At 39.1% G+C, this 14280-nt stretch overlaps 1 long non-coding RNA gene across 1 annotated transcript; it reads left to right on the top strand.

Moving 5' to 3' along the window:
* The first annotated feature begins 764 nt into the window (after positions 1 to 764).
* Positions 765 to 2509, top strand: LOC110898702. Its single transcript, XR_002569564.2, has 3 exons — positions 765 to 1151; positions 1596 to 1735; positions 1826 to 2509. It is a non-coding gene; the product is annotated as an uncharacterized LOC110898702 (long non-coding RNA).
* The last annotated feature ends 11771 nt before the right edge of the window (positions 2510 to 14280 follow it).

The raw sequence follows: 14280 nt of genomic DNA on the forward strand, positions 1-14280 counted from the left end.
AAGTTAGTTTTTTTCTAAATTTTTTTCCCATTATTATTTACTTTTGACATGTTACATTAGATGGTTGTTAACAACGAGCAAGGGGGCAAGTCTAACCACTTTACTATAGAGGTAAACGATGTTGATACAAGTACACCTAGCCCATGATGCGCAAGTGATGCAGCATGTGAACAACATGGATCAAGCTATAAGTCAAGACTTAGAAGGAATGTGAAAAAAAGTCCAAACGAGATATTACATTCGTGTTTGTTATTGTGAATCAACAATCTGTGTTGACATTTGTTAATTTTCATGTTATTTATATTTCTTATGTGAATCAACAAAAACTTCATTTTATCATTTATTTATATTTTTGTTTTACTTATATCCATAGCATGTGCTTTGTTTATATCAATAGTAAGTTGGTTGTTTTATTTACTTTATGAACCCAAGAGTTCCATAATAATATCTTTCAAAGAATTTTGTTATGATCGTAAACGCATAATGTTCTTTGTCAATACCTCGAACACATATTATTTGATAAAACCGTGAAGTTCGATGGTATAGCACTAGTATACAGTGGGTGTTTGGGGTTCCTTATTTTGCACCAACTTTTAACTTATTGACTTCTTAAAAGTTAAAAGGAATCACAAACACTCCAACATATTAATAACAAAACGAAATGAACAGTACTGAACAGTAGAAGAGTTTTTTTTTTTTTTTTTTTTTTTTTTGTAAATTACATACATATTTGTGCCCACCATATAAAACCCTCAACCCTGCCCTACACCCACCATTGAGAGACAGATGCCGTGAGGTGGTTACCGGCGGTCACACATGTCGTCGCCCTAGGTATACAAAGAGCCGTAGAAAAGGTAACTCCGGGGAAGTTCCGCCGACTGTGTTGGCGATTCAACCCTTTCAATCGAAAGCCTAGATCACTGCGAAGCTCATGGTGACGAACGTTTATCTGATTACAAGGCGGTGGTGGTTCAATTGAGACCTCAGATAGTCGGCGGCTAGGGGTCATGACTCGAAGGTGATGATGGAGACGATGTAGGTTAAGTTTCAGGCGATCAATGGTGTCAAACGATGGTCGTTCAGAACAAATGGATGGTCGGCGACGGTCAAAACAACGGAACACAATGACGATTAGGAAGGCGATATGTTTGGTAAGATTTAATCCTTCAATTTTGTTTTGCATGTTTGCTTTAATCCTTTGATTTCGTTTTTGCAATTGAGTCCTGAGTTTTTCTGTTTGGGATGATGTTTTACATCCAGATCGAAGGATATGGGAATGATTATGTAAATTGATATGTGGTTTGTATGACTAATAAAGATTGTTCAACAAATATGCCAGTTCTTAAGATACATTTTTGGTAAAGTATCTATGTCTTTTGAATTACATGTGATTGTTGAAAGTAGTGGTGGTGATTTAGAAGTACCATTGTAACTGAAAAGTTCATTGATGTGTTAAACAATTTAAGTGCATCGTTGTTATTTTAGACCTACTACTTATAATCATAGTGTCTTGATATATAGGTGACATCTTATATGGGTTTTTTTTAAAGTTGAATGGAACACATCTTATAAAAATACTGAAATGTTCAATGCAGCAAACACCAAAAATCCTAAATGAAAGGGGGAGAAGAGATCGAGGTGGTTGTCACGTTGCCAGAAGAACGATGAGGAAGACGATGGCATTTGCAGCCAATGAGTTCATCTAGGGATCCGACGAAGTTCTGGTCAAGCCCCGGTAAGTCGATCCGTCGTAAATTAAAATGCTTTTGTTTGTATTTCTGCAGTTTTCATACAATTTCTTTTTTTTAACTTTGGTTACGGACAGGGTTTTAATTCTGAGTATGTTGGTGTCTCTGAAAAGTTTCATGTTCTCTGCTTGCCACGCATGTCCTCTGCTCCGTCCTCCAAATCTCCACATCCTACCTCCACTGCCACTTTGGTTGGTTTAGGTGGTGCACAACTGATTCCACTTACTTCTTCATTTTGTTTCGCCATCACAGAGATCGACCGGTTGTGACGGCTTCACACATCAGTCCACACTGAATGATAGCGGCTAGGAGGTGTTCCGGTTACCGGAACGTCTACGGGAGGCGGAGGTGTTCCGGCAGAGGGGATTTCGTTCAACACGGTGACGATGACAGCGAGATTTAGGATTCCGACAACCCCTTGATACTCTGATGAAAAGCTCCAGCCTTGAATGTCACTTTTTCAGTTAGAACGGAGTCAACCTGAGATCCGGCTTGAATGTCACTTTTCCAGTTAGTGAGCCTGGGTTTCGACTTTAGGTGACGGTCACCCTTTCGACGAAGAACCAGCGAAGTTTAGGTAAGCACTTTTTACCTGCAAAATGTGATGATAATGAAGATGGTCGATTCCTGGTTTAATTTTTCTTTCGTTAAGCATCCGAAACGTATTCTTTGAAATCTTTGCTTCAAAATTGGAATATTCTTGATACAAGTTGATTTAGATCTCAAACTTGGAATTTATTGTGAGTTAGATGAAATTTATTGCACTTATTTATTGAATTTTGATTTAATCTCATGGTGTCTGTTTCTTTTAAATTGTAAATTTCATTGGTAATATAATTGGGATTATAGGGGTTGATGATTTATGCTGTGAATCGAGTTAAATCAATCACTTGTTTGCTTAGGGTGAGAGGGCACTCCCCTCTTAGACCATCCGTAGTGAGGCGTTATTTTTAAAAAAAAAATTGAAAAAAAAAACGCCCAGAAACGCCCCCACTACCATTACATGGGGCGTTATTTAAAAAAAATCAAAAAAATGAACTTTGGCGTTTTAATAATAACGCTGATATGAACTTTGGCACATGTTTGTTTAACCAATCAATTTTGAGCATTTGTCCGACAACTTTGGAGAACCCCATGCAAGTTTGACTAGCCAATCACCATCCATCTGTTTGCTTTTTTTTTTTTGTTTAATGATTGGAAGGGGCATTATCAGACATTATTCCCACTACGCCACTTTTGCAATAACGCCCCATGTTGACCGGGATGACACGTGTCGGATAATGCCCCATGGTGGGGGCATTATTTTTCTAAACCACTACGGGTGGTCTTAGGGAAGTCCCCTCTCTTACACACACCCAATCAGGTTATGCCACGTCAACTCCCCTCTTAAACTCCCCCCACACCCTCAATTTGATGGCGGCACTCTACTCACACACTTATTTTTTTATAAAAAAAAAGAAGAAAAAAATATGATTGGTGAAAAAAGAGTGGACCCACATTAACAACCAATCACCCCCTCTCTCTCTCTCTCCTCTCTCTCATGCGGTAACTACACCCCGATCTTGGTCACCGAATTCACTCACCGCGGGGATGGCGGCGGTGTTCCCGCTCAGGGAATGGGGTCACCGCTTGCCTCCCCGCATGGTGCCCCGTACCCCCTTACATTTATTATTTATTTGTCACTTGGCTACTTGGAATGTGATTATCTGTTTAAAACATAAAAAGTTAAAATGGTCCTTTGGCTACGACAAGAGCATTTTCACCGTGTATGTATGTGTATTTTGGTTGTTTTGAAAGGGGTGAGCAAAAGTCGGGTCAACCCGAAAAAACCCGATAACCAGACCGAGAATTTCCTGAAACCAAACCGATATTATATATAATACATGGTCCTCGGTTCTTAATTTAACAAGAAATCAGGTTCGGTTCGGTCTCGGTTTTTGACCGAAGGTAACCGAATTGTCTAAAAGTGGAACAATATAGAATGCATTTTAGTTGGGACGCCTACCAATTTTGACTACTTCTACACATTCAGTAACCGACTTAAAATTACAATAATGACTTATCTAATAAAGCAATTAATTAGTCCAATATTGAATCATGATCAGCACATCTACCCAAAAAACATATAACCGACATGTTGACGTAAAATAATACAAGCAGCGATTAATCAATACCATCACTTTATAAACATTCGAAATATGCCATATAATCAATTAATCGATGAAAGTAGGAGCAAAATGGGAAGAATTGGGTATAGTTAACATGCCTTGAAATCTGGATGATGATAGCAATAACAGGGAATTCTCTGGAACAAATTTTGAAGTAATATGGAATGTATTTGCAGGTTTAACATACCTTGAAAGTCGGTCTCGGGTATTAGACGACCCGATTGAGTAAAGGACCGATACCATAGGGTCCAATCTTCGGTTCTTCATATTTAATAAAATCGGTTATCGGATCGGGTCGGGTATTGTGCGGGTCGGGTATTATGCGGGTCGGGTCGGGTATTGTGCGGGTCAGGTCGGTTAGTGTAGTATGCTCACCCTTAACCACCTTAAGATTTCATATGTTGCTTTGCATTTTTTATTCAAAAACCCAAAGTGCTATTTTTTAACAGGTGGAAATGGATTGAAAAAAGAGTGAGAAATTAAAGGCGCGGGTCGAATGGGTCATAACTGGCATGGGAAATCTTGCCCTACCCATTACAACTCATATCCCAAAAACCATTGGAAGGTTATTAGGCCATGGGGTATGGGGCGGGGGTTTGGGCGTGGGTTCGGGGAAAACGCCCAAGGCACCACCCCGGGTGGGCTTGGGTTGGGGCGTGGCCCTTGGGGCTTGGCTTTCAAGCCGGGCGGGGGGACATGCTAGCTGGCTTGCTCTTTTTGTATTATTTTTTTTAACAATCTGCCACACCCAACCCACGCCCCGCCATACCCCGGGGACACGTAACCGGGCGGTGGGGGACCTCTCATTCCACATGTCAACAAATGCCCCAACCCAAACCCAAACCCAAACCTAAACCCAACCCAAGCCCCACCATACCCCATGGTCTTAAAGCAATTTCATTATGTAGTTTCATTGATTTTCCTCAAATGGCCAAATGAGAAGGTAGAGTTAAATGCTTGGTTGGTCCCTGTGGTTTTCAAAAATTTCACACTTGGTCCTAGTGGTTTACTAATTACACTCGTGGTCCCAAAACTTGTCAAAAGTGCACTCTCTTGGTCCCCAACCCTAACTTCAGTTAACTTTCTCTGTTAAGTCCATGTTAAATGACCTGAATACCCTTGCTTATTAATCCCAACCATCTCACCCACCCTGATTCCCTCGGCTCTTCTTCGATGACAGCCACACACCCATCTTCAGGTCTCTCTCTTCTCAAACAAGAAGCATAGCCGCCACCATCTCACCTCCGCCACCATCTCACCCACCACCACCATCTCACCTTCGCCACTTCTCACCTCCATCCCCACATTGTCAGACTCTGCACCGGAAATCCGCCACCACCTCACCTCCGCCGTGCACAAAAATGATGCCTCAAAGCCTAGGTATCGGTTTCTGTTTACGAATAGTCAGCGTTTCTTCGTTTTTGTTGAATTTACGGTTCGGAATTGCTAGTTTTTGGTCGATTTATGTGAGTTTTTATGAAAAATGTTGCAAAAAGAACGCATAACCGGTGAAATTTGACGTTTCTGAGCTAGATTTAGATCGAAGTTGCAGATTGTTGCTTTTTGTTAGATCTTAATTGCTAATTTCAGCTCGATTTTGTGTATTTGCAATGTATATTTTCTGTATTTATGAAAAATGTTACAAAAATGAGCTCAAATCTTGTGAAATTTGACATTTCAGAGCTGAGATGGTGGTGGTGGGTGAGATGGTACCTTGAAGAAGGTTAGCTGCATTTTTTTAGGGATTTAAGGGACCGATTGACACCCAAACAGGGCAGATGGTCCGATCGACGCTGTGAATCCGACAAGCACACACCCATCTCCTCTCTCTCGATCTCTCCTGGGTCCGATCGACGCTGGTCGTCTTTCTGGCGACCCGCCGCTGACGAAATGACGATGATGATGATTAACGCGATGAGGAAGATGATGGACACTGATTTTGATGTTTTTGTTGTTGATTAACGCGGTGACGAAATGGTGGCGGAGGTGGGTGAGATGGTGATGGGTTAAACATAGCAGTAAGAAGATGAAGATGATGATGGTGATGAAGATAATTATAAAATATAAAGTCAGAAAGGTGTTGAAATCCTTTTGTTAATGAGAAGGGTATTTTGGTCATTTAACATGGACTTAACTGAGATATTTAACTGATGTTAGGGCTGGGGACCAACCGAGTGCATTTTTGACAACTTTTGGGACCAAGCGTGTAATTAGTAAACCACTAGGACGAAGTCTACAATTTTTGAAAACCACAGGGACCAACCAAGCATTTAACTCTGAGAAGGTATTTTGATATGTAATAAAAAAATGGTCAATCGAGAGCATTTTGGTGTTTTTTCAATTGCAAGTCTTGCTGAGTAATCTTGATAGTGGAAAGTTGATGAATATTAATTTACTTTTTCAAATAAAAAAAAACCTTTTTAAGCCAACTCAAGGCATAAGTCGTTGCGACCCGGACCCGCTTTGACTTGAACTCATTCTGACCCAAACTTGAAAGTTGTGATTTAAGGTATTGCATGGTGGATTCGAGACTATGGTGGTGTTTGGTAATGGTAGTTCTTTGTCATCGTTTAAACTTTAAAGCTTCGTCATTGAAAGATCTTGTATTCAAGAGTTGAGTAGCTTTAGTAATAATTCCTCCCCGGGTGAGTGGATTCTTTGTTGAGCAAGATCAAACCCCAACAGTACATTTTACTTAACTTATCTACATCATATGGACTCTTCATGGCATCATTCAGTAACTCTGCATTGAAGGTGTATATATTTCTTTGACGTTTTGATAAACGCCTTCATCACTGAATCGTGTGTGAGTTTGTATATATATTGTTTGCAATAACATGAACTCGAGGTTACATCGCCTCGGTCATTTAGGTTTTAGTTATTTCCTGCTATATTAGCTTTATTGATGTGTATATTTTCCCAGTGATGGGGTTGTTCGTGTAGAGGTGATAGAGGGTGTCACGCCGCTGAATCCTTTTGAATGTTACCCATCTTTACTTGCTCAAATGTCTTTTCTCAAACGTCTCGTATATGAAGTAGGCAGGACAGGTTTCCTACTTTATAAAGTGCTAAGGAACTTGTCTAGGTATTGTTCTACCAGATGAAGGTGTGAACACCTATAGATTATTTTTGGAGGGATGGTGATCTTCAACTTGGCCCGCAGAGTCCACCAGGATTTCCATGCACTACAAGTCGTTATTACGTGGGCCCCCGTAATAATAAATTGTCTTGCACAGTTACCCCAATTTCCTTTCGTCCAAGCAGATGATCATTCAAGGAGGGGACACTACTGCCCTTATACCTCTGTCAGGGAATGGACCATTGCGGTGGTCCACGCGCTAACACTCGTTATCGTTACGCGCGAATATGCACGATGATTAAATGAAGTAGGAATAAAGAGAATTCCTGATAGTTGGAGGGGCACCTTCAAGATGAATACTTTATCTCCCCTGTCTAGTCAAGTATGTCGTCATTCTTGCTTTACATAAGCCACAGGGATCTCGTCCCGTTGATTAAGAATTCATTCAAGGTTGCCACCTCGGCCTCGTCATCATCACCGTAGTCAGGCACCTTCACAATCGAGAGGGAAGAGCAGCCATCTTCTACGGAAGCAAGCTCAGAATCTTCTTTGGTAATCACTCCAGCCATGAGCTTTGTAATGAACGCGAGGTCGACAGCTTCATCGTGCGAGTCAAGTATAGTAATAGGAGTCGGAGTCGAAAGTATCTTGTTCACGTCAATAATTACTCTGTACGCTTATTAGTGTGTATTCACGTCAATATTTATTCCGTAGACCTATTCGTATGTATATATTGATAAACAAATATATTACTTAGTATAAACAGGCATTTTGATTATATCACGTATAACTCTCGTTTTGGGGGAGGGGACATTTCTCTAGTTGTCGATTCACGACAGAATTCACGACAGAAACACTACTTGGTACTCGTTCTCACCAAGAGTGTATTTTAATTTTGGCAAGTCTAACTCGTGTAGACTATGCCTTAGTTGGCACCCTATTCTTGAGGGTATTCCCTACTAATGTCCTTGCCTTGTCTCTTTTTGAAAAATGTTTGACTCGTGGATCTTGACGCTTACGTGAATGCAATGAAAACCTTTTTGTAAAACGTTTTCGTGAGAGAACTCTAGTGATTGTAGTCTAGACTCGAGAAGGAATCCTAGTTCACTACAATCGAAGCTCTGATACCAAACTGTCACACCCTGTCTTTTGCGGAAGCGTATGATGTGTGACTGGTTTAATATCATTGCATTCAATCGTAATAAACAACTACATGATCAAAACGATGTTCATCCATTCATAAAATTTATGTATTACGAACATTGTTCATTCAAGTTTTTAAAACACAACCTTCGACTAGGTTACAAACCAACAAAAGTGGATGACATCTAAACTTCTAGTTACGACACCTGCGTCCAAGATCCATCCTGGTACCTGAAATACATGTAATTTTGGAAAACATCAACAAAAAGTTGAGCGAGTTCATGCGTCTAGTTTGAGTGCCGTAATTGTTGTAAATCTTTGAGAGACTCTTTTGTAAACAGATATGAAAAACGTGTATGAACATGAATGTTTTACAAGAATTTTAAGGCATGTGAGGACATGGGGAGTACTTGTTATGACTCCTTGTCGGAATACTTGTTCTGATTCCTTGTCGGAGTACTCGTTCTGACTCCTTGACTGTGTCTATTACCCTCGACTGTGTCGATTTCCCTCGACTGTGTCGATTAACCTCGACTGGGACTCCGAAGCACTACTAGGTACTAGTTTTGACCATGAGTGGGGTTCGGCCGTACCCGTTAGATCTAACCCTCGTCCCTAATTAATGAATGTTTTTAATGGCTTGGTACTAGTTTTCACCAAGACTTTATGGCATTTTTAGTATTTAGTCTATGCTCACATGATCTAGTATTTCATAGGCATTTCATACCGTTTAAGTATTTGTACATGTATTTTACCCCCGAGAGTTATAAAACCAAAAACAGTTAGAGAAAAGGGGGAGCATGAACTCACAGTTTTGCGTCTTCAGTACTCGTAACTCAAATCTCGTCAGCAAATGCGACTACCTACAATGTGCTAGGGTCTATTAGACGAGCGGGTCGTGCCTTGCCTTAGTATTCATCTTTTGAGTTACGTTTTCTTTATGTCTTTACGTCATCCGGAGTTATAATACTTTTCAAGTATTTGTTTTCGTGTTTTCTTCCCATGGATGGGAGTTTTTAATACATGTATTCTTGTATTCTTGTATTTGTAATTTCCAAAATAATATATTTTCACTTAGAAAATATACGTAGATTTGTTTTGTCCAAAATAATGTATCGTCAAGAAAATATATATGTTTCTTCAAAAATCATACATCTTCTAAATATTCTAAGAAAATATATTTTTACTTCCAAAAGTAATATATTTCCTCTTTGTCGAAAATATGATATACTTTGTAATAATAAAAGTCATACTTTCGTTTCTTTTGTCTTCAAAATAATATTTACCAAAAATATGTTGTAGCGGTACTTCTCGGAATATTTTGTAAGTTACGTTATTGCGTATGGTTTTACAATATCAAGTGTGTAACTTATATATTTCATTCCATGTAATTTTTGGTATTATTTTGGTGTTGTAAATTCTTGGTATTTGTAAGTTATATTATTTTCCCTTAAATAATATAACTATTTCACATAATCACACACAATGTCTTTAATGTAAATACATATTCTAAATACATATTTACCCATTTTTATTTCTAAAAACCAACCTCCAATGTTTGTATTTTTGTTACAAAAGTCCATGGCAAAGTTTATATGGAAAATCATAGTTAAAAATACACTTGTAAACACTTGTTTTAGAAAATATTTTTCTAAGTGTTGGTATTTTTAGAAAATTTTGTCATAGTTTCCCCTAAAAATGGAGGTTTCCATGCTTTCAAGCATATCATTTTCTTTTGTAAAATCATCACCAATCAACAACAAATTATTCAACACTTACCATATGTCAAAAATATGAAATTTACTCTATGTCATGAACTTGAAACTTTGTAAAAATTTGTAGTAACTTACTAGTGTACTTAGTAAGTTTAGTTACCCCCTTTAAAGTGTGATTGATTCCTTAAAAACATCGTTTTTAAAGAAAACAGATCTTCACAACTTGTAGTCACATTTTCTAAAAATATTTCTTTTGAATTTTTCTTGTTACACCCATGTTTCTACACCTTATTAATCACCAAAAATAAGGTTCATTCATTTAAAATCCAAGATTAAGTAAAACTTGTATTTTTAACTTGGTTTCTTGGTAAATCACTCTTGAAGTTTTAGGTCTACAAGACTTTAAACTTACTTTGTTCATCACTTATCAAGAAAACAATTTATTCATTCAAGTTCATGACTTTTGTGAGGATGATTCATTAATCTTTAACACTTTCATCCCCTCATCTTGCTAGATTATGTTTTTAATCATGATCTAGCAAGATCATATGATGATCAGCATCAAATACATGAGTAAACAACAATCAACAAGTATAACAACACCTAAACATTAAGATTTCTTATGTATCCAAGCTTATGTTCATGTTTCAAGTTCAAGTTTCTTAGTGTTCTTTAAGATTATCTTTATGTATCTTCTTTTAACCACTTGAAATAGATGCAAAATAGAGAGATTAGTGTTCTTACTACTAGCTCAAGGCTAGGGATGATCAAGAGAAGAAATGAGGTGGATAAAAGCAAATGGCGAAGGTCCTTCAAGTTCCGTTGCTTGAAACCTTCCTAGATAGGCTCCATACATCTTAGAATATGCTTAGAATGGATGGAGATGGATTGAAAATGGAGAGTGTATGGTGGTGGTGTTGGGCCGTAGCCATGGAGGAAAGAAGAGGGAGTGTTGGGTGTTGGAAGATGATGAAGATGTAATGCTATAATCTTGTGGGTTTTTATAAAAATTCTCTAATCTTTAGGATGGAATATTGGCATATTGTTAAGCATATTCCAAACACAATCTAATAAAATATAGAAATCAAATCTTGTGTGGGACCCATGTCCCCTAACCGGCCATCAAGAATGGGGGGGGGGGTAAAGTGTAACTTTTAATGGTTAGTTACTTGATTTAGTTGGAAAGTAATGGTGCTAGTTAGGTATTTTATGTATTTAATGTTTATTAGATGTAATATGATGTTCGGTGACCGTAACTAGCTTTGTAACACTAAAACAATGCTTCTAGTAATATTTTAGTGTTCCGGGTAATCTTCGGTTGGTTACCGGTTCGTTAATGTGCTAAATAGCGCAGTTTAGTGTGCTTTATGTTATATTTTATGATAGTTTCGATTCCCGACACTTAGGAAAGTATTCTGGACCATTAAACCATCTTTCTGCATTATAATTAGATGTTTAAATGCTGAAGATAGCTGAATTTTAGTTATTTTCTGCAGAATTCTGCACTTTTAGTGTGTTTTAGGCACTTTCCGGCACTTTGTCTGTCACTTAGGCATGCAGTTTTGTGGTCCTTATTTCTCTACACACTATACTAGTGTAATACACCGTCTCTGGCTCAGACTGGGCCTCAAAATATTGTCTGCCTATGTACTGAACGTCGTCAGTATTTTTTTTGTTTGTCTAATAATGGTGCAAATTCTGTTCTGTGCATTATTAGCACTATATCGTGTTGCATGTTGCAACGAATAAATTCTTGTATCATGAAATGCCATTATATGTATATATGACAGTAATCAAAATTTCTTTTGTCTTGTAAACTAGATCATGCACAATTATTTAAGCACAGATTATTGTTCAATTAGTGTACGGAATGTACGGAAAAGTGACGGTTGTCACATTTTTAACAGAAAATTCTGATAGTTTAGTGGTTTTTCTTAGTAGCTATAAACAGAAAGTGTTTGTGCTGATTTTGTATAAAAAAGCTAAACAAATTTGGAGTTGAAAAAGTCATATGTTGACCTAAAAGTCAAACTTAATGTTGGGATTTACTGGTTTTTAATCTTTCAGGACCTGAACACGAAAGGGGCCATATATGCTGACATTTGATGAACCACCTAGCAACATTGATGTAAGTACGATGCTCTACTTTCAATTAAGGGTGTGAATTTTACCTCAATGGGTTAGTCTAAATGGTCCGGGTCCATGGACACATTTACCCAAAAGGGAAGTGTTCATGTCAACTTGATAGGTTCACTAGTAGACCCGCTGAAGCCGTCTATTATTTTTCTAGACTGTGTTTATGTAATAAATTAAACTATTGAGGTATTTTATATACCAATTCCCAAGTTTAATAGTTTCAAGGGGGAAATGGATTTTATCACCCTAAACTAAACAAAATTGGCCAATGCCACTCCCAACTTTCATTTTGACTCCCACCACCCTCTACTTAACATTTAGGTGGCAGTGTCACCCCTTGGTTAAATAATCACTAACTCAATTAGGTTTTTAATCCTACGTGGCAAGGGACTTGTGAGGTGGACAACCTACATGGACTCACCCTTTATCATCTCTGTAAACATAATAAAAACCCTAATTCAACATAATAAACAGCTTAATCGGTTAAATTCAGTTTGGTTAAACACAATTTAATTCGGTACGGCTCGGTTTTTAGTCAAGGCCAAAAGAAATTCAAAAACCGAATCGAATAAAGCGATTAACACCCAATGTTTGTATGTTTGAGAAGAGAATTTAGAAACTTACTTCATGAAATACTCTGATCACCGAATCGAATAAAGCAATACAAACAATATCCAAAAATCAACCGTCTTCAACGCCTCAACCACCGTATGTTCTTCTCCGATCACTGGCGGCACCTTCTCCACCACATCCTCCGTCACAATAACCGCCTCAGTTACCGTATCTTCCGCAACAAGCAACGGTTCCATCACTTCCGTAACGGTTTTCGCGGTTGCTTCAACATCCAGGGTTTTCAGATCTGACCGAATTAGGTTTTAGACGGCGATATAAGCCGGAAAAGCGATCGGAGAAGCTAATAACATGAGTAATACGATGCAGAAGATTCGAGAAAGTGTGGTGCCGTGTTCGCCGGTGATGTCAAAGATTAAGAGGTAAACGAAGATGACGATGGCGACGGCGCTGAAAATGTTGAAATATCGAGATTCGGTTTTTTCTTCGGCGGCGGTGGAGAACGAAGGAACTTCACAGAGGAAGACGATGGCGGTGAGGCAGACGATGAACGGGACGATGGTTAGCATGAGGAGGAAAAGTGTTGGATCGTTGTTGAATAGTGTTGTGCAGATGGCGGAGCTTAAGCCGAGATAGCCTTTGAGGATTCCGGTAACCGGTCCTCTACAATTTGGAGAATATGTGTTTGTGTTGAATTAGGGTTTTTATTATGTTTAGGGTGAGTCCGCTGTCCACCTCACAAGTCCCTTGCCACGTAGGATTAGAAACCTCAGTGAGTTAGTGATTATTTAATGAAGGGGTGACACTACCACCTAAATGTTAAGTAGAGGGTGGTGAGAGCCAAAATTAAGTTGGGGGTGACATTGGCCAATTTTGCTTACTTTAGGGTGATAAAATCCATTTCCCCTAGTTTCAAACTAATTGGCATATCTTAAATTAAAGATAATCGCCTCAAAAAGATGAAATTAACATGTAATTTTAGAATTTTAAAGTATTCACATGCAAAAAAACAGCATGTGTCTGTGGCAACTTGAAAATATATGTGCGCGGCATGACGTTCGGGTTTGTGTCAGGTCCAGGGGCGGTTCTTAGTAGGCATATGGCAGGGTCACGGCCCGGACAAGTTTTTCGGCCGTAGTGCTAATTTTCCGCATTTCGATCGAAATTTTTTATATATACTATGTTTGGCCCGGGCTTGCCCGGGCTTTTTTAGTGCCCGTGTCTTTCGGCCCTGGTACGTGCAACGGGCAAGATCCGCCACTGGTCAGGTCCACCATCTTAACCCTCGATTATGACCCATTTTGCAGTGCTATTCAATCATCGACAGAATGATTAAGCTTCTGAGCAAATATTTATGTTGTGCAGATTAATTTGAAGAAAAAAGCCGCAAGGATGAACTAAAACCGTGGGGTATGGTGGGGCTTAGGTTGGGCATTGGTTGACACGTGGAATGGGAAAAAAAACCCACGCCCATGGGGTATGGTGGGGCTTGGGTTAGGGGCATGAGTTGACACATGGCCATTGAGAGCCCACCATGTCACCTTGCTAGCCCGCCCCACGCCCGGCTTCAAACCCACGCCAAAGGGGGCCACACCCAAACTCAAGCCCCAACCCAAGCCCCTGGGGTGGTGGCTTGGGCGTTTTCCCCCAACCCAAGCCCCATACCCCATGGCCTAAATTTCTAAATTGAAAACACGCACTGTTGATACTCGCGACGAATA

The sequence above is a fragment of the Helianthus annuus genome, chromosome 13 (assembly GCF_002127325.2).
Source record: "Helianthus annuus cultivar XRQ/B chromosome 13, HanXRQr2.0-SUNRISE, whole genome shotgun sequence".
In the NCBI taxonomy this organism is placed as follows: domain Eukaryota; kingdom Viridiplantae; phylum Streptophyta; class Magnoliopsida; order Asterales; family Asteraceae; genus Helianthus; species Helianthus annuus.